This window comes from Patella vulgata, chromosome 2 (assembly GCF_932274485.2).
Source record: "Patella vulgata chromosome 2, xgPatVulg1.2, whole genome shotgun sequence".
NCBI classification, from domain to species: Eukaryota; Metazoa; Mollusca; class Gastropoda; family Patellidae; genus Patella; species Patella vulgata.
In genome coordinates, this window is record NC_065880.2 from 5,247,205 (window position 1) to 5,271,176 (window position 23,972).

At 36.5% G+C, this 23,972-nt stretch overlaps 1 long non-coding RNA gene across 1 annotated transcript; it reads right to left on the reverse strand.

The window, feature by feature from the left end:
- Positions 1 to 742: 742 nt before the first annotated feature.
- LOC126810273 (uncharacterized) lies at positions 743 to 6,669 on the reverse strand. Its single transcript, XR_007675125.2, has 4 exons — positions 6,622 to 6,669; positions 4,549 to 4,648; positions 2,608 to 2,722; positions 743 to 906 (listed from the first exon to the last, which is right to left on the reverse strand). It is a non-coding gene; the product is annotated as an uncharacterized LOC126810273 (long non-coding RNA).
- Between the last annotated feature and the right edge of the window lie 17,303 nt (positions 6,670 to 23,972).

Consider the following 23,972-nt stretch of genomic DNA (forward strand, 5'->3'; position numbering starts at 1 on the left):
TTTGTAAAGTGTTGAATTACATGTTATTACTTTACAGAAGAAATATAACCGTGTGTTAGCTACTCAAATAAATCGTTAAGACTCGTAATACATTTACAATCGAGAATAAAACAGAACGCTGTATAATCCTCTGGCATCCCAATGGCCCTGCCTAATATTAATTCAGGATCGCGCCACCTATTTTTGTCTCCTATTAAAATGGGTTCGTCCGTCTGTCTGTCCGTCACACTTTTTGAAAGACAATAACTCTTCTTCTAATTGAGTCTAAATGTTCAAACTTGGTGTGGGTGTTTATTAAGTTCGATAATGAAAATATTCTGCTCCGGGTAAGCAGAGAGATAAGCAATTTGATTGGTCGAGACTTTGGGACACAGTGACTCTCCTTCTAATTTGGCAACAATGTTCACACTTAGTGTAGGTGTTTATTCGGTGATGGAGTTCGAAGATCATAATGTTCTGCCAAGGGTAACCATAGATAATCAATTTGATTGGTTGATGCTTTGGGACACGATAACTTTAGTACTAATTAAGTGAGAATCATGAACCTTGGTGTATAGGTTCGATAATGAACATTTTCTGCTGAGTGTAATTGAGGTAGAATGTTGAGACTGGTGTAGGTGTTCATTAGGTGAATGTCGATGATGAACATTGTCTGCTTACGGAAACCCCCGAGTATAGATTCATTATATCATCACCTTGAATAAGTTTGATGAGAATTGTCTGCTTAGGCCAAGGAGCGATATTATTATAAGATTATACTTATTTTATTGGCAAAGTTACTATGGACATAATTTCTCCATGCAGATTTCCGATGAGTTTGAAGCATTTACAAACTGGTAACAACAATCGTCCAAATTTTGTTGGACACATCCGTGAACAGACATCGTACCAGCATTATAACCAATTCTGAAATAAAAGTCAACATGTTTGAATACAAATTGGCAAGGGGGGTGGTCGGGCGGGGCGGGGTATCGTCAAAATATTACTAACTATTTCTGTTTTGAGTAAAGTAGAGTTTTTACTTCCGACACAGCATGACGGATTACTCAGTACCGGAACATTAAAGGCTCAATACCACTGTTGTTGTAAATGAATAATATGTCCCAATCTTTATGCTGGTCAACAAATTGTACTATTTTATAATATTCCAATTAATTGATGATACAAATTTCATCTTAACACACCTAATTTAAACAATTGGAAAACTGATTTGAAAAGCCTAACGTAAACCTTTTCAAATGTGACTTGGATTTAAAAATATTTTCGAACCCTCTGGACAAGTAAAATAGGATTTAATGGATAAAATTTACACAACAGGTAAGACACTAACGCATCTAGTACTTAGAATAAGGTTATTTTTTGGGGCTGTCAAGCCAGCAAGAGTGTTATTGTCCCTTTAACAAAAAAATGAGGCCCTGTTTGACCGATTTTGGAATTACATGTCGCTGACAGTTTTACATATAATGATATAATGCTACATATAGTTGCCTTAATTTATACAAATATTACATATGCGGTCACCAAAATAGTACGAGCTCTTTCTGTTTTAAGTAATTGGCTTCAACTTTAGTTTGTTAGTAACTCATCCGTCAGATGTAAGTAAAAACATATTGAAAACCTGTATCGAATACATATTTACCTGTGCCTTTTTTATTTTGTTTTCCGAAAAAAGAAATAAGATTTAACGTACACTCGACACAAACTAGGTACACAAACGTACTTCAATAACTCGTTTACGCGTAGGTGTTTTTTAAAAGAGATAGGAAAAAAGATAACGCGACCCCCCCCCCCCACACATAAGCTGGGCATTGAAAGACATCATGCTCTATAGCGCCCCCTCGCCATACAGTTGAAAGGAGGACATTAATAAATTAAAATTACAAAATATACAATACAGTCATCTGAAATAGAGTTAGTTAAAATTAATACATAAGGAAAACAGAATTGATTTTGTTTTGATGTTATTGTCTTAACCATCTTGGCTACTATCTACAGGCCTAAAATATCAAATTAAGAAACATTGTTAAAAATATATTCTGCAAGAGCCAAATCTGCATATTGTAAGTCTTTATTTACGCTTCAGATGTTACAGAAATTATTAATTAGACCTTTATTTACATGCAAGCTCAAAATCAACTTTGTAGACCCTCGGATGGTTTGGATACAGCTTGGATTTAAACAGTCATCCATTTAAAATTAAATCAAGAAAGAAAGGTCCGACCAAGCTAACATTTACCGTTAGTCACTGCCGGAAAATGGTGATGAAAGACCTACCAAGCGAAGGTACCATAACCATTGAAATGTTCCTGATAATCGAGAATATGGGGATCGAGTTATCGTCTGTCAATCAAACGATCGGCAATTGTCGTAGTTGATGCCTATTTCTAGTCCAAACTTCTAAGAGTGACAACTCCGTTCAGAATAAAGTAAGTTGCCTGAAATGTTCAATATTTTCTCTTTTTTAATCTATTTTTGAATTTTTATAGCAAGAATGGCCAACTCTTTATTAAATTCTTAACTAGTGTATCTTTAACCAACAAATAAACACATAGTTTTACTATAAGATTGTTCAATCTTAAAAGTTGTACCTTGAAAAAGTAATCTTACCCACAAACAGAAATATGAGACTTGTCACAAGTATATTCTTGACATTCAGTGTAGGATTCCGCAGATTGCCCAACACTTAGATTACCCACAGGTGTTACGCATGGTTCCTCGTCACCTAAAATATAGATACATTCAATTAAACAATTTACCTGTAATTTAAATAACTCATAGGAATCATTTTCCTATAATATAAATAACTCGAACGAACCAATTTACCTATAGTAAAAATAGATCGAAGGATACAATTTACCTATAAAGAAAAATATATCTATGCACGAAGCGAAACAGAAAAATAGACAAATTGATCAATCCTAGTACAGTACATGTTATTTTCTTTCAGTGTGTTCGGGTAGTTCACTCCATTCTGGGTCTGTTTGTTTGATAGCGTGTAACAGCACTGGATCTTGACGACAACTAATTTATTTCCATAATACGTTTATTCTGCCAAACATTTAATACACAGTTGTACTCCTTAAACATACATTATGCAAGAGCTAAACTTGCCTATTGCATGTCTTTCTTTAGGCCTGAAATGTTATCTAAGATATTAATAAGACATTGATTAACTCATCCAGGCCATAATCAACCCTCGATGTCAACGCTAGCCTGTGATTATTACTGGATTAGGATCCCATTTGTTGCTCAACTTTCATTCATGATTTCATCATCAAATGGATAACCGAGACTGTGTTTCTTTTATCGTACCGACTTTAGTAACGATGATCGAGACTAGACCGAAAATTCAGTCGCTAAAATCTCGGTTCAGAGTGGATCCATTTGACTGAAGTTTTCCGCAAATCCCCTTTACATCATCTAGTTTTTAACTATTATAGTGAGAACTGTCAACTCGTTATCTAATCTCTCATAATGTATCTTTAATTCATTTAGTGTTGTCGGTGCTCTGGTCTTAACTGCACACTGTCGACCTGATCACAACCTTTTATCCGTCGAAAACTGGTCAGTTGTGTAGCCCCAGACCCACACAATGTTGCCTCATTGGATAGTCTTCAGTCGCGAATGGACTTTTATTCTGTCAAACATTTAATATACAGTTGTCGGCGCTCTGGTCGTAACTGCCCACCACCGATCAGATAAAAACCTTAGAACCACGTGGACACTGGCCAGTTGTCCAGCTCTAAAAGTCAGTCCCACGCTGATTGGATAGTCTTCAGTCGAGGATGTACTATGGACTATGCTCCGATTGGGTAGAAAGCGTTAGCCAATTAGCTACCGACAGGAGTTTGGTGTGTGAATAACGCTAACATAGTTTGCCAAAACAATTATACACAGCTGAGCTATTGCATAATGCAAGACAAGTTTATGTACACATTACTTTACATTTAACAGACATGGCATTAAGTTAACCACCCCCTCTTTCATATGTCACAGCTGACATGATGAGTATATTTACCCCCCCCCCCCCACACACACACACTTCTTTCAGGTGTCACAGCTGATATGAAAACGCTTCAATAATTGTCCCCCTATTGTGTAACAAATGAGGGCCGATGTATTGAGATCTTCGGGCAAGTAATTCCAAAGTACAGATCTATGTCCTAATGTTTTCAGGTCATAACGTGACACACGATCCGTGGACGTCAGAGTGAACATTGGTTTGTGTAGTTGTATTCTGGATCAATGATTGATCATATTAGGTCCTGGGAATATTCTGTACCAAAAATAGATAAATGCCAGGATTTACTTAATTGCCAGTTTTCAGTCAATGTCGTCAGTATATTGACTGAAATAGACAGAACACAGACTAAACCAATATTAGCTATTTTAAAATTTTGGGAATCGTTTCAAATCGACCAAATGTATAAACCCCGAGCATTCTTCTAGGCATAGTACAGGATTCGTACCTTGTGTATTTTCGTTGGAGGATACACTGACCTTACAAGACAACCAACCTCGCTCCCTACAAGATACTTTTCTACTTACCCAAGGGATTCTTTGACATAAAGCTACACGATGCTTCGAATTCATAAACTAGCACCGCTAAACACACGACTACAAGGAATATACTAACACACTTCATCTTCTGAAAAATTTAAACAGTTTTCATCTAATGCGTATAATAATTAGTAATGAAGGATCCGTTTTATATATATATATATATATGTATATAATACCCAATAATACATTCTACAGTAGATATCGCTTGTGTGATACATTAAATAATCTACTGCGATATCTCCTAAGGAGATATCGCTTTACATGAATTTGATTGGTCAGTTGAAAAGGAACTTTCAAATAACAGTTCATTTTTTTTTATCAAAAGTAACTTCTTTTTATTTTATTAAAAATAAACTATCTTTATTTAATTGACCTTGATGGAAACACTGGGTCAATATAAAGGACTTTGCAATGGTTGAATTGCTGTCAAAAAATGATGCATCACTACTAGAGCTTCGTTTCTATTTTACTTTATGGACTTGTGTTGATGTTGTTTTTGATATCAAAAATGACTCGTAGGAGATTCTCTCTATATATTACATACGGATGGTTATCTTCCGTTTGAATGACCCCATAGCAATTTGATGCTAGTCCGCAGCAACTAGACGAATTCCTGTGATATAATTATTACTCGACATGTAAAGGTCATTACTTTGTGTGGATGGTGACTGGTGTTCATGTTACTAGTTATATTTGCGCCTGGACATATAGCGAATCTCCTACGATTATTTTTTGATATCGATCAAATGGAGATATCGCAGTAGATTATGAAATTTATCACACAAGTGATATCTACTGTAGAATGTATTATTGGGTGATAAATGTCTATATGACGATAGCTTTAACAAATGTAGCGTATAGTCACTCTTATCCTTATCCTGTCGTGAAATGCATTACGATAAGATTGGCCCTATTGAGTCCACGATCTGTACGTGCGGAAACATTCACATGCGACCAACACGGTTGCTACGACTGGCCACAAAATATGATACGACCTGATAGGGTCATCACAATTAGTCAACCATTAAAACAACGATTTCAATCGTGCCGCGAATCGTGATAGTGGGAACCTAGCATTAGTTACGTTTGAGATAATTAAAGAAACTGTCACCACCCACAAATGAACAGCTGATCGTTACTCGTTCTACGACAAATAGCCGGTCACTCATAATTATCATAGGCCTATTGTGCAGCCCCTTTAAAACACCAGTCTGTTTTATGTATATGCTGAAAACTACAATACTTGGGCGTCTGGTTAAAGCTCTTGTCGCCAGCCACATACACAACAGTACACGAGGACCGCATCACACACAGGCAAAAACCGCGGACAAGACACAACACCTGGACATTACAGCATATCATATGACAACCCCGTGGAGAAGGCACAACACCTGGAAATTACAACATCCCAGAAGACAAACCCGCGGACAAGACACACGGACATTACAACCAATAGTATCAGATCACTAGAATGGAAGTCGGAGAACGGCCTTGAATGTTCCAGACCTCTCGAGTGACTTCACCAGAAATGAAGACAAATGCACAAGGGAGACATTCCACTAAAAAGATAAATTGAAATGATATGGGGTTCAACATCCTGTAACCACCTGTAAAATGGAGGGCCTCTGAAAGTCAGCGGGTTAGGCGTGGGCTCGCTGCCCTGGAGCTCGCGTTTTCGACCCCTGCATTGGTCCGGAGTGGTGCAGGACAGAGGGCCTGCCAAGAGACAAGGTATAGTCGTACGGATGAAAAAAAAACCGGGGTCGCGTGTACATATTGCCGTGTGATAGAAGAGTAGGCTATAGTGCTGATGTCCGGACAAAATTTTCCTCATAACACTATAGCGTAAGCAAAGCAGTAGGGCGTTAAACTCTATTCCAGTCCCAATCTTTAAAGTGAAGACGGTTATTTGCCATGCGGTGTGTATGGAGCATATTTTACGCGTAGTGTGGCGCTAGGGCTACTGATCCACGCAAAAGGCAAGACTATTTCCGAAGCGTTGTATTGTTCTAGTGTAAGCCAGGTTAATACGTACAACGACCATGGAATCAAACTTACCCTGTATTTTACAGCAGCCAGTATAATAAATTATATCAAAACAAACTAGCATGTTATTTATATATTTTGTGTTGTTCACATCTGCTGTGCACGTGGCCATAGCTGTTTATTCTTTGACAGATTCTTAATATTTACTGGATTTTAATTGACAGATTTATAATATTAAAACTACTAGATAAATATTAGAACATTGATTTCGTCTGCTTAATTTAAATGTAGTTGTATAATATCAATACGTCTAAGGTGTTCAAATTTAAGTCTCAATTTAAAAAAAAATAATGTCAAAGCAACCCGACCAAGCGAATAAAAGCAAACGGCACTGTAAGGTTGCCTAACACCTGTGTTATTGATGAGTTTTATCAAATGATTGCATCTTGGTGCGTTGAAGCTTGAAGGTAACAAGCCACTTATTAAAATAAAAATAAAATATGCAACGGCTGGAGTTCTTCTTATATAAACAATTGCATATAGTTGCTTAACTTTCATAGCTCCTTGCAAAATTCTGTATTTTGAGTTGCAGAGAATACCTATTTGGTAAATTTATCATAAAACGTATGTCATGTTGTAATCGCAATCACACTGATGTCACAAGATGGGGACCAACGGTAGGCGGATTCTTCAAATAGCATTTGTACATTTCACTTCCTTCAAAACTAATATCTATTTGGTAAATGTATCATAAAACTTTTGTCATGTTTTAATCGCTAATCACACTGATGTCAGAAGAAGGGGACCAACGGTTAGCGAATTCTTCAAATAACATTTGCACATTTCACTTTTTTCAAAACTAATTGATAACTGTCTGTTTACATAATTGGCCACTTATATTGTTACAGACGGAGTCGAACTCAGTTACATTTTAAATACAATATACTTTTTTAGTATCGTTTTAATTATTTCATAAAAAACACTACTAATCAGTATATGAATTTAACACAAATCTTTTTTTTATCGTTTTTATTATTTTATAAACACTGCTGATCACTATAGGAATTTAACACAATTCTTTTTTCTACTTAATAGTAAACACCAACGTGCATGATCATTCTTGAAAACAACTATATAGATAATATTGAAATTGCGCTGTATTGTAAAAGATAATATTTCCATACAGTTTGTTTTTCTTCGTGTATTGATGCTTTCATTTTAATTAAAAATAGAAACACACCCATTGGAAGTAATTGTAATTACCTGTCAGTCAATCGTCTTGGTATGGAAGCCTATTGCTGGCATGTTAAAATCTCGACTTTTGCCCCGAGGAAACGACTTCTCGCGTTTTTGCCTCGGAATTTCAATTCGTACGCATGTTCACTTACTATCAACAACGGCACAATTTACCCAAATCTACAATAATAGTCTAACTTAAATCACATAAAGTATCATCATGTGTCGTTTTATGAGCAGGCCTGGTGACAATGTGTTATTTTTAAAATTAGAAACTACTTTTTATAGATAAAAACAATCTTGTTGGGGACGGATCACGGATATTTAATTTACGGCACAGTTTATCAAACAAGCTACTTTTCTGCACCAATGAAGATGATCGAGAAGTGAAGATTATAGCATGTTTGCAACAGGCCACCGTGGCTCCCATGAAAACTAATAATTATTGAGTCCAAACGAATAACGATTCCGAATGTGAACTCTACTGTACGCATATGATCTTATAATTTTATCCAGAAATAAATATAATATTGTGCGTGTGTGAAGAGATCCTTAAAGATACATTATGTAGGATAAAGAGCTTGCTATAATAGTTCAAAAATAGATAATGTTAAATAAATATATTGACTATATTTTATTCAAAATTACTATATTGTGAGCGAACATATTTACCTTTGAAGGTTTGATAAGGGTGTGTGCACTGGTTGTTCGAAGCTAAGCTAGCTAAGCTTTGCTTCACCATTTTTAATTTAAAAAATCAAAATATGGCTGAACCGCTCTAATCTACTTAATATCGATGATATATGATGACATCGATAGTTGATTATGATCTTGTTATGTTAATAAATTCATTAATAATTTATATACCATTTCTGGACTACAGAAAGAAAGACTTGCAATAGGCACGTTTACCTCTTGCATAATGTATATTTAACATTTGAGAAAAAATCGGATAACCCACAGAGAAGCAAATTCTTGTAGTAAAGAAATTAAATTGGTTTTAACGCCCAACATCAACAGGGCTAATCAAAACGAGCAAATGCCATCCCGTGTGCGTTGGTGGCAATTCGAGTTTTAACTTTCAGGGGTTCTATCAAGTGCCCTACGGCATGTGGATTGTCGCTCCATTGTCCCTGCAACATTGAAACTGGGAAACCACGGGGCGGTGAACCTAAATGTTAGAGAGTCAGTGCCATCCGCACTGAGCCATCTTGGAATAAAAAGCTAATATAATGGGCTCTTATTTCAATCAAACATCATGTCTTCTAACACATGTGCATCGATATATTTTATTTGCAGCTGATACTATCGCGTTCCCCATGGGTTACTATGACGCTAACTGCCAGAGCGCTGTGCAAGATAAAGGTAAAGTTTGTATTCCACAATAAACATTAGACCATAATGTTCGTGAGCAACAGAGTCAACCATGTGTGGATTTTGAAGAACTTGCTGAAGACGTCCCCCAAATCATCCCATTATTTGCAACATACCCCAATGACAAAGCTAGATTTGACAGACAGTTCAAAACACGCGGCTACACATATCAAAATGACACAACTCTGTCGCCACTCACATGTATATCGATCACGCATCTAAATTGAATTATTTGAAATGATAAACCCAAATTATCTGTGGTAGAATCATTCACTATTCAGTCATTTTGTTTTCTAAATGGAACCCAACGCATGTGTCCCATCCCTAAAAAACCTGCATAATATATAAATGTCCCAAGTTAAACTTATTATACATAACCTATTCAAGACAAAAAATAAAGTCATCAAATGAAATCGACATGAATGTTGCTAATAAACTTTGAATATCGATATTTCAATATAACTTCCCAAGGAGCAGGGTGTCTTGACCCAGCCGACGATATTGCTTGTCAAATATGTAATTACTAAGTTGAGGTGGTGTGAACAGGTACTCGCCTTCTCTAGCCCGTGCGTTTTAAATCATAATGCATCAGCCAGAATTTGACAGTAGGGCACAGATACGTGTATCAATGGTAAAATGTTTATTTTGTCTTAAATATTGGATATCAGAAGCCCATCTTCTACCCGTAAGATCACAACATCAGTGTTGATTTTAACTGACAAATAATTTGTGATTTCATTGTCGAAGACTTGGGATGATATTGAGTTAAATACTTACCTAACTTAAATATAAGCATCTCAAAGATAAACGGCTCCAGGTTTTACTGTTGTCAGTATTTGCGACATCTGTTTGTTCAACTGTATCTATTGATTCAGTGTACATATCTCAAAGGGTCCATAGCACGTGTGCGCTGTATCATAAGGCCTGCCATTGAGTCAACTGGCGTGGTTTCGAATCCCCGGTTTTACGTGACAAGGAGTAGGTTCGTCTGTCCATTCTCGTGGGTTTTCGTCGGGTTCTCCGGTTTCCTCCCACAGGAATACATAAAAGACGTAACAGAAATAATGCGACCAATCTTGGCAGTGGTCGTCTCCTGAATGGCGATAGTCTGCCAGTTAACGTCATGAGTTAGAACGTCAAACAATTTTAACAATAAGGGCGATAATCCGGATAAAATCTCGGAAAACGCTAAAATAGCAAGTGTAGTGAGCAAACAGGAGCATAAGTTATCTTTTCAGATATTACTGTTCAGGAGAATGTATACCGTACAAGACATGTAAAATAACTAACCTCTGTCAATATTTTACATTTTTTGTATAAAAAAAACAAACTTTTTTGAATGAAAATCATACACTCTATGCCTAAGTTCATGGCGCCTTAAAATAAAAAGAAGATACTGGCCGAAGGCACCAACAGGTGGCAGCATCTGTAAAGGATTACGTCATGTGGCAATGCCCCGTTAATCTATTGGCACCGGTTAAATCATATTAAATAGGAATTTTATTCAACACTTAAAAGTGAACCAAGTCACCCATTCGCATTTTCATTGAAATGATGATGAAATGAAATGAAATGAAATGGGGTTTAATGTCCTACTCATCTGCCTCCGAACTGGGCTAACGAAGGCGGGCCAAGTTGTTGTTTAATTATAAAAGAAAAAAAGATAAACCATGTTACTGTAATGGTATATATTTAACTAGCTGCTCTGAATTGTGATACGACTTTACAGTGGCATGTGGTAATGTATCTGGAAATGCACAGGTCACTATTCCATTGAATACAATTACTGCTTATTGCTTGATAAAGACTAGATAAACCTAGTCGAAGCATGGACAATATCAATGGGGAATAACTCTTGTAAAACGCAAATAGTTTAGACAACATTATGGTACTACTGATCGACGTTTCGAAATGAAATAAAAATTTGTTTAATGGCACGTCAACTCCAACCGGGGTATATTGCGCCAAACATATGGTGAGTTTAACGAGAAGAATTAAAACAATATCGCACCGATGTACTTATAGATGTAAATAAAAATAAATATCACAGAAAATATAATTAAAAATAAATATATAAATTCCTTTACACATATAAATATTTAAAATGGAATACATGATAAATTAAATACAATTAACATTTTGAATAAAAGTTTGTCTCATTTTAAAAATCTAGCGCTTTACAATATAGACCCGGTTGGACAAACAACTGATAGAGTGACTGACAGCGTTAATACCATGATCTTGTAGGCTTTCGACGTTTCGACTTGGTTTTTCTGGTTTTTATCAAGCAATGATACAATCATTCAATTCATAGAAATTATGTCAGTGCCTACACTTTAGAATTCCAAATGCATTGCGTTGACTGTGCATTATGAGTACTAAAATAAAGATAAAAGATGCAAGGGGTGTTATTTTCTACCTGATAAAAAATACCGATTAAAACACAATTAAGTAATAAATACATTAATTGTAGAATTTTGGTGTCGTGCTTCGGTCAGCAGTCATCATCATAATATTTGTAAATTTATATAAAAAACGAAGACAAGAACATGTTGCGACCAATACTAAAGTCAATCCGCACCAAAAGTTAATGGGGATATCTGCTCGCGGTATATTAATTGTTGCTGAAATCTAAAATGAAATGTAATGACATTGTCAAATTATTTAAATGAATTTAACACATCAAACTTTATTATGTGACTGTCATGGGAACCTGAATAAGCAATGAATTATGTAAGAGCTAAATCTGCCTACTGCATATCTTTTTTAGGCCTGAAATGTTACATAAACTATTAAATATATGTAAACTTATCCAGACAATAATCAACTCACGATGACATCTGATGTCTCGGATTTTCACTGGATTAAAATGCAATCTGCTGCTCAACGCTCATTGATGATTGAATCCAAAAATGGGTAATCGAGATTATGTTTTTATCGTATCGACTTTAGTAATGATGACCGAGCCTAGGCTTAAAATTCAAAAGGTAATTTTTCGGTTTATTGTAAGCAATTTGACTAACATTTTCAACATCTTTTATTTACGTTATCTATTTTTTTAAAGTTACAATTTCATATTTGTAAGTTATATTTTTAAAATGTATTAAAATAAACCCCTAAAATAAATGGTATCTATAAACAGTCCTACCTTGTTAAAGAATAATCCTATAATTCACTATTGCCAGTTGAGAAATTGGCAAAAATATCATCTTCAAATTAAGGGCAAGGTAAAGTGGCACCATTTTGTCACAACACCTGAAAAGATGAAAAATTTATTTCAAAAACCAGAACAGTGGCCCTTGGATACAAAAGCCTAAAATAAAAAACATGACTCAAAGATCATTTTTTTTTACTACCACTGACCCTTTAAACCGATCTTGTGAGCACTGAGGCGTAAATTTATGGTGAAAATATCACAAAATGTCCAACAAACGCGGTTACACCTACAAGAATTATTTGAACTTTCTGACGTTACTTATCACATTCAACTATTGTCCCATGGTGTGTACAACAACCGTCGAGACTCGCTTTTTCAATTAACCTCTCTCTATTAATGTCATACGTCTTTCATAACGTTAGGTACATACTCGAATGTGCTTTAGCCATTTTGTTATTTCGTCTCGCCCTTCTTCTCCAGTGACCCTCTGTTAACATATCACTGAAACACGAAAAATCGCCGGGTTGATCAAACCTACTGGCGGAATACAAATCGAGGGAAATCAATTATTTACATACCTATATATATATATAGTTTCTTTCTGATCACCCATTATATACAATTTGGAGTTCCGAACACAGCTCAAACGACCTTCACCCTTTACAGGCATTACTCCGCGTTCAATGAGTTTTTGGCTCAAGTTTATAATTTGCTGTAATAAGTGTCATATTATGTGGCATACTATTTGACACACATCAGTAAGAATATGTTGCTTGTATTACAATTTGTTGGTGAAGTGTAACTTATGGAATTTAAATTGGCTTTGCCGGACTATTGCCATTCGCTGCAGAACTTCTAGAAGGTGTCATTCGGCCTCCAAATGTCAACAATTAAGAAATTTGGCAAAAACTTTATTTCGTGAATATTTTGAGAGAAATGTTTTGTAGGGAGAAAATTTGAAAGGTACTGTGGCATTATGTAGCATCGATGTCATTTGTGATCGGATAGCCGATCTCTGGAGATATGTTTTTTTTAGAAAGATGGGACGAACTGTCAAAAAAGTTGGTACATGTGGTTTCGTCGTCAAGTGATCTCAAATTCGTTGAATAAATTTTATTTTCATGTTTCTTAAGTACACACTGCATTCTTGCGTTGCAACTTATTTTGTGGTGGTATCAATTTGGAAAAAAATAGTTTTTAATTGCTTATCCTGTATTTTGTTTGGGACTACGGAACGCCACAGGTAGCACATGCCAAAGACGACAGTCTTCAATTTATTTGCCTAATCATTTGGGCTTTTTGAAATTAAAACTTTGCCAAAATGCATTATTATTAACTTGAAAATTAATTGTTGGATATTTTCAATTTCTTCTAGTGATAAATTTTATGGGTTTATATATAAGTTAAAATTATCAAGTTTTAGCCTAGGCCTATATTATTAAATTATTTTTTGTGTCTTACTTTATTTAAGACATGGTTTGTTGGGTTATTCATTTTTAAAATGATTATATAATAATTATACTATTATAATTATGTGTCGTTTATTTAGGATTTGTTTCATAGAAACTTTTCACTGATATACCTTGTAATTTTTATTCTTTTTTTACAGAATTGGACAAGATAATCTACACAGATTATGGTGGCCCGGTTGCTTTAAAGTAAAAGGAGGTAAATCGCTTATATTTGAGACCTAGAAATTGACACAAATGGGTAGCAACGCATATTATAATGTAACTGATTTACATTCAATCGTTTCCGTTTTTACTCAAATTTCAATTCAATTATGTTAGGCGAAATATGTCAGAAGTCTCAATTGAATGACAATCTCTAGCGTCTGGTTATTCCAGTCTACACTAATAGTATTTATTGTGCATACTCTCCAGATAAGAATATGGCATGACTTGACTTGTGGAATATGTCTAGCCCCGTTCTTCGAGTACCTCATTACAAAAGGTCCTGAAACGCATTATGGTACACGATACGTGTACCAATGGTAAAATGATTTTTTTTGTCTTAAATATCGGATATCCGAAGCCCATCTTTTCCCGGTAAGATCACAACATCAATGTTGATTTAAACTGACAAATAATTTGTATTTTCAAGGTGGAAGACTTTGGATGATATTGAGTTAGAGACTTGTGTAATTTGACAGATAAACATGGAAAACTATGATTTCTATGGAATTTAAAGCAGCATTAAAAATTATGTGGCATTTATGATAAAAAAAAACTTTAAAATGGTACGTATTGTCAATTTATATGAAAAAAAACCTCAAAAACATTAAACATTCCGAGTCAAATAAAATATGTGAATATGGTTAATGTATCTACAATGGTAGCTGTCTTTTTTTAAATCTAGCATACCAAAAGCAACCATAAAATACATGCCAATCAAAAAAATTTCCTATCTAGACAGTTAAGTTACACTTTTGCAAAGTGACAAGTGTTGTGCATGGGCAGGGTATGCCCAAAATATCACTATTAATATTACACAAACCCTGTTGGCAAGTTTACAAATCTATGTAGGCCTTCTAGAAGACAGAAACATTGTACATCTGTGAATGGATGTGATTCATGTATGTCAATATCTAATTAACTAGAACATCTGATATCACTTCCCATTGGAAAGTTTGTAAATAATGCTGAATGTTTTACACATGTACATGTATATTGAGAATTTGTGTATGTGCTGGATTTAGAAAATGAACTGAAAAATACACCTTTACATTATTTATTTTTCAGAAATATAGGCCAGGAACTGAAATGTGATTTAGGATTTGTTGACTTTAATATAATAACAGGTGGGTATAACGAATTGTGCCCATTTAACGCGTGCACATTTGATCACAAGGTCTGTCATTGAGTCTAGTGGCGTAGTTTCAGTTGTCCACTTGTATGTGACAGGCAGTAGGGTCGCCTGTCAAGCCTCATGGGTTTTCTCTAGGTCCTTCCACTGTGAAAGACCCCTACACACTAGCGTATTATTGAAATAAATTTGAACCATGTGTTAGTCCCGAAATGACTTAGTTTGTGTCCAGAAGACATTAAACCTCTCTCTCTGTGTCTCTCCCTTTCACACAAATAATACATTCATCATTATGGTATAACTATATTCATGTAATAACCCTTAGCAGACATACATACATTGTAATATAGCCCTGTATTCAAGTCATGAAAAATCCCTGCAAAAAGGCTGCTATTATTGTAATTAGATGTCATATCCGGAATATGAAGGTTATTTGTACAATGTGTACCTCATATCATAGGGCAATATTGCTGTCCACTGTGCCATTAGTGGTACACCATACATCTACACTGAAAGTAGTGCATGAAACAAAATGACCTTTTGTTTACAAAATATTTGAAAACTTTGAGGTCCTATAACTAATTTTTGATATTTTTTTTTCAGATTTCAAGTCTTGATGGTTGGAGTTTGATTATCTGAGCAACTTTTAGCCAATTTAATTTTCCTGTGTTCTTTTTTATAAAGCTTGTAGCGGCGCAGTCCTGACTTGGTAAATATTTTATTTCAAAGTCATTATTTTGGATTTCCATCCATTTTTTATTGTTCTGTATCATCTCAGGCACATGTAGATACCAACATTAAAGCTGGTGTAAATCCCGTTTTTGAGAACCCCCCATTTCAGGTGTTGTGACAAAATGGTGTCACTTTACCTTGCCCTTAAAACGTTTGAAGATAGCTATTCGATGGTGGGGAATAGAAAAACAAGGGAGGTAATTGTGTTATTAATTCCGATGCGAAGATTTTTAAGTGTGAGAAAGATAACCTATGATCGTATAATAGTGAGTTGACAACCTGTTGAGCAAAAGACATAGAAATAATTATGTTTTGACTTTCTTAGAAAATATGAAATTGTAACTTTAACAATTATAGCGAGAACAGTCAACTCTTTATCTAATCTCCCATAATGTGTACTTAAGCCATACATGATAACTGATCGAAATTATCGGATAAACATATAACCATGACCATCTCGATGACCCAAACCCTTCATAACCATACCTTTGTTATCGTTTAAATTGATTTGCAAACAAGAAGTGATAACAACTATTATCTAATCCGACTATACACATCTATTTAAATGCCAACAATCATAATGTTGGAATAATCTTCAACAGGAATATAAGAATAATCGTGGTTCCAAAAACTGGCCAGAGGACCTGAAGCACTTTTCTATTGCCTACAAAATATTTTATACGGATAAATTTGGAAAAAGGTCAGTTTTAAAAGCCATCCGTTGACCGAGGATGTCATGTATCCTTAATATACACACCACCATTGTTGTTTCACTTTTCTAGAATTGTGACATTTTCAGGTAGGGTTAATTCTGGATTTTAAAAAAAAAGTAGAACATCCAGATATCTTAGCGAATGAAACATGTTAAGACTCTTAGAAAGTTAGATCTCTTCGATACAAACCAAATGGAATGATACTGATGTGGCGACTGGTTTTAGTCATCTACCGCTCTCCAAGTCTGACAGACGACCTATGGTGCTACACATAACGCCGCTGTCTGGGCAAAATTTCCCTCATAACACATTGCATGACGTATATCTGTCTTAAGGGATATATTTTCATTTACATCTAATACTCAAATCTTAGATTACTTCGAGAATTTCGAGAAGTGTTAATTTCGCTTCCATTTTCATATGCAATGAAAATGTTTAATTGTCATATAAAAGGGAAAACGGACAACAATTTCATTACAAAACATTAAACTATTTTTTTCACGATGGTGGTCATTTAGGGCAGAGGTATCGTCTCAAGGTAGATAGTTAGCTGTATGTAGACTGTACTTACATTTATCGAGATATACTACAGGGGATATTGTTAAGATACAAGCTATTCCACCTAACAACATACTCGTACAATGTAGAGCTTTTCTACCACATCTATCCAGCAGCAAGATACATAGAAAATACGAAAACAGCTCCACGATATTAGCGATGGTAAAATTAACATAAATGTTGCCACTAAGATTTCCAACATTTAAACCTAAACCGTAGTATACCATACTAACCACCATCCTGAAACAGTTTGTGATACAACGAGGGTCATTAAAGGACAATATTGGTGTCAGTCATTATTACATATGTGATAAAACTAATTAAACACGGTCCAAATATAATTTTAACACAGGGATCATTACTACGATAGCAGAGTAATACAGGTTTCCTGAATCGGAAGTGACGAACGCCAAAGGAAAACACGAGTCATTCCTCTATATAACTGACTGAAGTGACGAGTGATAACAGATACATGGGCGAATTTTTGCTCACTAATAATTCCTTCTAAGACCAAAAGTTATTGTGTGAGACTGTGAGAGGATATCTGACAATTCATAAAAAGAATTGACTGCCACTAGATAAGAGAACACGAAAGAAAAACAGAAAAAGTCCGTGCATTACCATGTTTTTATACGGTATAGAATGAATATAAACAAGGGAATGTACGGACTATTTCTATTTTTCTCGTGTTCTCTTATGTAATGACATTCAATTCCTTTATTGAATTGTCGGGTATCCTCTTACAGTCCCATATAACAATTTTTGGTCTTCGAAGGAATTATTAGTGAGCCGAAATTCGGCCGTGTATCTATTATCACACAGTCAGTTATATAGAGTGATGACTAGTGTTTTCCTTTGACGTTCGTCACTTCCGATTCAGGAAACCTGTATTACTCAGCTATCATAGCAATGATCTCTGTGTTAAAATCATATTTGGAATGGGTTTAACCAGCTCTATCACATATGTGATTATGACTGGCACCAATATTGTCCTTTAATTAAATATACATTCTGCAAGAGCTAAATCTGCCTATTACAGGCCTTTCTTTAAGCCTGGAATGTTATATAAACGGTTAATTAGACTTTTATTAACATTACAAATTCATTATCAATTCTCGATGCTGGCTGATGCTTCCATTTTTCATTAGATATGAATCCGATCTACCGTTGATTGATGATTAAACGCAAAATGGATAATCGAGACTTTTTTTATTTTCGCCACAAAGGCAACAATGACAATCAAGGCTATCCGATTTTTAAAACGAGGCTTTCTCGGCTTAGACTGGAGTAATTCGACTGAGTATTCCCATTACATTATCTATTATTTAACTATTATAGTGAGAACTTAAGTGGGTAAGACGCTGGCTCACTAGCCTGGAGGTCGGGTGTTTGATCCCTGCACTGGCCGAGAAAGTTCATCCAGATTTTCCGGCGTGGTTCCTCCTTGTCTGCAGTGATGCGGGACGGGGGGTCTGACAAGGACAGCTGTCTAGTCGTTCGGATCGGACGAAAAACCGAGGCCCCGTTTACATATTGGCGTTCACGTAAATGATCCCTTGACAGTTGCAATTCGATGTAAGAGTAGGCCGTAGTGCCACTGTCCGGGCAAAATTTCCCTAATAGCACATTGTATAGCCCAGTTCGGAGCAGAACAGTAGGACGTAAATCCGTATTTCATTTCATTTTGCAATAATCTACCGAAGCATGCATTATTTCAACGAACAGCCAATACAAAATGTTTGTCAATTACCTATAGTCAAGCAGAGACAAATTAAGCCTGTGGTATTTTAGGCGTACAGGGTTATCAATTGGTTTAGAGGCGAGGAAGATTTCGTTTTATCAAATATGCCGGTTGTATCATGCCATTATTGGCTCTCCCGCGTATGGTTATTAGTAAGCCGGTATGTAGGAGCTAAGCTTAATTTAAAACAATCACCAGTTACTTTCGTGTTGAAAGATTAGATTATCTAATATAACATAACATACATAATTCTTTGGTTTGCCTAATTTCGGCGAAGTTGACCAGGGGTGTTAAACTTAAAGCCAAATTCAATTCAACAAGAAATGGCCTAGCTTGTGTCGAGTGGACATTAAATCCCATCTCTCTCTCTCCCCGGTCAGAACCAATGAGTCACCGAATCTCCCCCCAAAGACCAGAATATATTACCAGTTAAAGAAGATAATCAGGGTTCTGACGAGTAAAACTGGTGATGTAAACATTTCATAAACTTTAGCCTGAGGTCCGGTATCTAGAGTATGTTCATCAAACAGTTTAACTGAAAGTTCTACTTTATTCACTCCAGCAGCCTTACGAAGAATCGTTTCAGCTTGCCCCCTCTTTCCTTGTGATGCTAGCCATCTCGGTGATTCTGGAATAAACCTAAAAATACATGCATTCAGGTTGAGAGAGGGTGGTAGCCTTTGATTGACCCTTATGACTGATCGCACTATATATTTTAAACATTGCTAAAGACGAAGGAGCTAACAGGGGCTATTAAGCTTGGAACTTCGCAACCAACAAAAATTGTCTTCACTAAACCTACAAATACATGCATACAGGTTGAAAGAGGGACGCATTTGATTGTCTCTTTTGACCCACCGTACTTTATATCTTAAACCCCGTTCGTCTGTAATTAGTGTTATCCCTTTTAACTTGGTTGGTCCATGACAGAAAAAAAAACGAAATGTATACAAAAGCCTACACTCTTTATTCTATCAAAGGATATCACCAGCGCATCCACCTATAACAGCGTAGCAATTCATATCGTGAGATTCCGTGGTATGTCAAGTACTACTATACAAGAAGCCCCAACCAATGGTAGAAATGTATTTCCAAGATAACAACGGACAACTGCTCACTGAAGTTGTAGTAATGGTTGGAAAAAAGTGGTATACTTAAACATGTAAATTATATATCTAAGACACGCCCCTTAAACTTAAAATAGCAATAAACTGAATGCTGTTTAATTTTTATGACGCGGTACCAAGAGGAACAACAGATCAACCAACTGTTGTTTATGATTCTTGAAATACACGAGAACAAACTGGTTATTATAATATGGGTAACATCAACACAGTGAGCAGTTAAATAAAATTATATTTAAGGAAATCTCCTTGAAACTGAAAATTAGCAGTAAAATAAATAAATGCATGTTCATTTTTTAACGATAAAAATAAAGTCGAGGTTTCTTGAGGATTGACAACTTACATTTTATGAGCTCAAACAAAAGTTTCCAAGTAATGTGTCGGGTTTCATCACTTTCTTCTTTTATTAGTGTTTAACGTCCGCTTCCATCGATGGTGATATCGCAGACATGTTGTCTTATTTTATTTTGCTGAGCGCACGCGCAAGGTTCTTTCCTGTGGGAGGAAATTTGAGTATCCGGAGTAAATCCACGAGATGACCGATCAGCTAGAATTGGAAGCGCGACACTTCAGACGACTAGGTCATCCCAACCCGCAGTTTTTCATCACCAGTCATGTTTTATTATATAGTGCTGCCCTCCTAGAATTACTACGGTATCCATGACAACACATCATCAACTGGCGAGGTCCACGTTCTACTAAACTATTTTGGTAATTTTGTATTTATATATTTGAATTTGAATACCTTTTATCAATACATGTACAAAAATAATGAAGGTTTTAATAAAATATCTATATTTAAATCGTTCGAATTTCTATTCCCGTTCATGTAATAACACGGTACCCTCCGTTAGGCAGGAAGGGATAATTTCTTCCCCAGCGAATTACAAAAGACACAAACGTAGTTGTGTTCAATTATAATCAATATAATTCAATACGGCGGTCGACGGGAAGCTTGGTAGAGCGATATGTCTCCACCAGTGCATTTGAGTGGTGGAACAACAAATAGTAATATTGTTTTTAGATTCTCCAAACAAAAAGTGGTTAAAGAGGCAACATGTGCTGAAATTAACAAATTTGACAACAAAATAAAACTTTGAATCTCTTACAGCTATACACAGTCAACAGCATGAAGTAAAATTCGTTTCCGTTTATTGTTAATGTGGGGGGGGGGGGGTGGCCGAATGGTTAGCACGTGCGTGCTGTATCATAAGACCTGTCATTGAGTCAACTGGCGTGGTTTCGAATCCCCGGTTGTACGTGACAAGGAGTAGGGTCGCCTGTCCTGTCTCGTGGGTTTTCTCCGGGTCCTCCGGTTTCCTCCCACTGCTAAAGACCCATACGCGCAAGCGAATTATTGAAATAAAATTAAACCATATGTTAGTCCCGAAATGACCTAGTTTGTGTCGAGTGGACGTTAAACCCCATTTCTCTCTCTCTCTCTCTCTCTTATTGTTAATGTAAGTATAATATAATTCATGTTTTATAATAATTAATCACGTAGTTTAGTAGGAAACCAAGACATGGAGACCTTTTGTTCGATTCATGCAAGGTTTTGCCAGAGAAAGGTCATCATGATTGTCTGCGGTTCGCGGGACGAAGAGTCTGATCGTTCGGGTGGGACTGGTGTCGGTATATACCCTGGCGTGTACGTAAAAGAACCCTTGATAGATACAATTCAGTTACTGTCCTGGCGAAATGTCGTTCATAGAACCTCTATGGTTGACGTGTCTGGATAATCGGGAGAGAGGGAGAAATGGGGATTAACTTCCACTCGACACAAACTAGGTCATTTCGGGACTAAGATATGGTTAAGTTTATTTCATTAGTTCGCTTGGGCGTAGGGGTCTTTAGCATTGGGAGGAAACCGGAGGCCCCGGAGAAAACCCACGAGGTTGGACAGGCGATCCTACTCCTTGTCACGTACAACCGGGGATTGGAAACCACGCCAGTTGACTCAATGACAGGCCGTGTGATACAGCACGCACGTGCTAACCATTAGGCCATCCCCCCCCCCCCCCTGGATTTTCGGGATTAGCCATAAATAAACTATGAATTCCGAATTATGTGACTACGACATGGACGCGTAACATTAACGTGATGCCCGCTTTCTATTTCCGCTAGAGACAAAGTAGGTCTAATGCAAATTAGCCCAGTCGGTGCAGACCAGCTGGACGCTAAACCCCACTTCATTTCATTCCATATCTGAAGATAATGTTGTTTAAAGGGGGATAACTCTTAATTGAACAATGAAGTTATGTTCTGTGTATTTTGTTTGAATAGAATTACAGCGAAAATATGGGTATTTATTTAGCAGTGGGAGGAATCCGGAGGACCTGGCGAAAACCTATGAAGTTGGACAGGCGACCCTACTCCTTGTAACGTACAAGCGGGGAATCGAAACCACACCACTTCACTGAATGACAGACCTTATGGTTTCAGGCGCACGCGTTAAACCACTAGACCACCCAACACCCCTTATTTATGGTTCAGAAAACGTGTCTTACTAACACAATAGTACAACGTGTTTACGAACCGAAATGTCGTTTGCAATTAAATGAAATGAAATGGGATTTAACGTCCTACTGTTTTGCTCCATACAGTATGCTATGAGGGAAATTGTGCCCTGGCAGCGACACTACGGCCTACTCTTATATCAGATTTTACGTGCACGTCAATGTGTACACGGGACGATATAAAGACGGTCAGATGATATAAACAAGCAGAATCCAGCTATAGGTGGTAGGAAAAATATTTTGATCATACTCGTTTAAGTCAGATTGATAGGGAGAGAGAGAGAGAGAGAAATGGGGTTTAACGTCCACTCAACACAAACTAGGTCATTTCGGGACTAACACGTGATTCAATTTTATTACAATAATTCGCTTGCGCGTAGGGGTCTTTATCAGTGGGGAAACCGGAGAACCCAGAGAAAACCCACGAGGTTGGACAGGCGACCCTACTTCTTGTCACGTACAACCAGGGATTCGAAACCACGCCAGTTGACTCAATGGCAGACTTTATGATACCGCGCCATATGCTAACCATTCGGCCATCCACACCCAACCCTACCCCCACCCCACCGATCGATAGGGATATTGTTACTAATTAATTTAAAGTCGTGTAAAATAAGATATTGTCCGACAAATGCAGTAGTCATGACTGGGGCTTTAAAACAAACAGCGTGTATAGTTTCAAACAATGTGGTATCCACGGAGGCTAGGTGCGTAAGACGCTAGCTCGCTAGCCTGGAGGTCGCGTGTGCGATCCCTGCACTAGCCGAGAAAGTTCATCGGGATTGTCCGACGTGGTTTCCCCCTTGTCATTAGAGCAGTCTGACAAGGACAACTGTCTAATCGTTCAGATGGGGCGAAAAACCCAGATCCCGTGTACACATTGACAGTTGGAATTCGATATAAGAGTAGGTCGTAGTGCCGCTGCCCGGGCACAATTTATTTCATAGCACACTGTATGCCGTATGCTCGTCTTCATTAGCCCAGTCGGAACAGAACAGTAGGACGTTAAACCTAAGTTATGTTATACAGTGTCATTCATATCTTTACATATCCGCAAACAATCAAATTACAATGTTGACTTTATTGTGATAAAAGCTTTTTGTAATGTATAACTAGGTCGTCTACTTATCTATAAGTATTCACTTCCCGGTAAATTTATCTCTATCATGTTGAAACGATGCATCGTGGATTACACACCAAACCAGTACTTTGTCAAACTAAATCGGAAATAAGGTTTAACTTCAACCAATCCTTAATGATTCATATATATTAATGACTTAATTCGTCAGTAAATGACATCGTAATATTGTTTATTATTGTATTTAACATTTTAATTCATACACGGATCCACGGTGACTCGTGGGGTAAGACTTACACTGTATGGCGTATGCCCGTCTTCATTAGCCCAGTCGGAGCAGAACATTAGGACGTTAAACCCTGTTTCAATGTCTTTTCATTTAATTCATA